Source organism: Cucurbita maxima, unplaced genomic scaffold (genome assembly GCF_002738345.1).
Source record: "Cucurbita maxima cultivar Rimu unplaced genomic scaffold, Cmax_1.0 Cma_Scf00057, whole genome shotgun sequence".
NCBI lineage: Eukaryota > Viridiplantae > Streptophyta > Magnoliopsida > Cucurbitales > Cucurbitaceae > Cucurbita > Cucurbita maxima.
The window spans coordinates 178,535-180,852 of record NW_019272073.1 but is presented as its reverse complement, the minus strand read 5'-3'; the positions used below and the strand labels follow the sequence as shown (position 1 = coordinate 180,852).

At 37.7% G+C, this 2,318-nt stretch overlaps 1 pseudogene; it reads left to right on the top strand.

The window, feature by feature from the left end:
• The first annotated feature begins 1,133 nt into the window (after window positions 1-1,133).
• Window positions 1,134-1,923, top strand: LOC111471762 (annotated as a pseudogene).
• The last annotated feature ends 395 nt before the right edge of the window (window positions 1,924-2,318 follow it).

Sequence of the window (2,318 nt, the reverse complement as noted above, 5' to 3'; positions counted from 1 at the left end):
TTTTTTTAGGGTACCCCCGGGAACAGATCTAGTGGAGACGGGGTGGGGCCTGTAGCTTAGAGGATTAGAGCACAACCAGGGTGTCGGGGGTTCGAATCCCTCCTCGCCCACAACCGGCCAAAAAGGGAAGGACTTTTCCCTATGGGGGTAGGAAAATTATGATCGGGATAGCAGACCCAAAACTATGGAACTTGGGTGTGGGTCTTTTGTTGAAATGGAATGGCCTTATCTTTTTCTTTTTCGTTAATGGGTTAAGGGGGTTCCGTTATAAATTCAATATAGTATACCATCTCCGAATCAACATCTTTTTTTGTTAGAATAGCTCGCAGAATAACGGAGCAAGTACAAGTATTAGTAGAATAGCAAAAATGTGTTCCTCGTCATTAATCTCTTTGCTCGCGGTAATTGTGACGGGAGAATCGATGACTACATCAAAGATGTACTAGTATAGTAGTTTAAGTTTGAGAATTCTTAATTGGCTAGTTGTAAATAGACCTAGACTGTGTAACAAAGGATTATCCCGGACCTACACCGAGGTATTGCTGGTGATTCTCAAATATCGCATAACAGAATTTGATACAATGAGATAGAATGCAATAGAAACAAAGGTTGGAGCATTAGACTTTCTAGTAATGCTGAGGGAGAGGGAACGGAATGGGTTACCCACTCTTAACGGTTAGAACCCTTATTATTATTAAAGAATTCGGAATTAATCAAATCTCCTCAAACCTATGACCAATCGGTTAACAGCCGACCGCTCTACCACTGAGCTACTGAGGAACAACGATAAACTAGGTTTCAGAGAATTCCATACCCGTTCTCAACCCATGACCAATAGGAGCTCGAGGTTTCCTTCGTCACTCCCATAACTTTTTCGTAGTGGCTCCGTTCCATGCCTCATTTCATAGAGAACCTTAAAGTGGCTCTATTTCATTATATTCCATCCATATCCCAATTAATTCTATTCATTTAATATCCCCGTGGCGTCATTGAGATAAGAGATGTCGTTTCTAGTTTATCTCTTTCTATATGGAAAGTGCAATATATATATCCACAAAAATTGCAATAGAAAAGGAGGTTTGTGATGATTTGCAAATCTTTTCTACTAGGTAATCTATTAAGTATCCTTATGCATGAAGATAATCAATTCGGTCGGTTGTGGTCGGACTCTATTATGGATTTCTGACCACATTCTCCATAGAGCCCTCTTATTTCTTCCTTCTTCGAGCTCGGGTTATGGAAGAAGGAACTGAAAAGAAAGTATCAGCAACAACAGGTTAGGTTTGATTACGGGACAACTCAGTTCATATCGATCTATTATGCGCCTTTGTCTGCATCTAGCATTGGGTAGACCTTATACAATAATTGTCCTAGCTCTACCGTATCTTTTGTTTCATTTCTTCTGTAACAATCTCACAAACACTTTTTCTTTTTTGATTATGGATCTACTACCAGAAACTCAATGCGTAATCTTAGCATTCAATGTGTATTCCCTCATAATCTCATCATTCATTATTCAACCATTTCATTTTACCAAGTTCAATGTTAGTCAGATTAGTCAAGATTTCTATGTTTCGATGCAACAACAAGATGTTCTTTGTAAGAAGTCGTTTTGTTGGTTGGTTAATTGGTTACATTTTCTTCATTCAATGGGTTGGATTGATATTAGTCTGGCTACAGCAAAAGAATTCTATGTAGATCTAATAAGTACCTTGTGTCAGAATTGAGAAATTCTATGGCTCGAATCTTTAGTATTCTCTTATTACTTGTGTCTACTATTTAGGCGGAATACCTTCACCCATTCTGACTAAGAAACTGAAAGAAACGGAGGGGACTAAACAGGAACAAGAGGGATCTACCGAAGAAGATACTTCTCCTTCCCATTGTTTCGGAAGAAAAGAAGGATCCGGACAAAATCAATGAAACGTAAGATGAATGAGACAGATTGACTGGAAAGGAAAAAACAAAGGATGAATTCTACTTTAAAAGGACACGCTATCAAACAAAAGAGAAAAATATCTGTTTATGAAACTTCTTAACCTCTGCCCCGATGTAAATAAAGAAAATGACAAAATGCTGCTAGATTTAGATACAGACGAAAAAGATATCTTCTGGTTTGAAACCCCTCTGTGTGACTATTTTCATACTTTCTGCGACAAACAAATTTAAAATACCTTCTGCATTGGTAATTCCATCAATTCCCCATCAAAAAAAGAAGTGAATTCAGCTAATACACTTATGCCCCCAATTAAGTATATTCTATAAAAAGCATCTATGTAACAAGGATTATATGACCCTAACCCAATTTAGTAAAGATG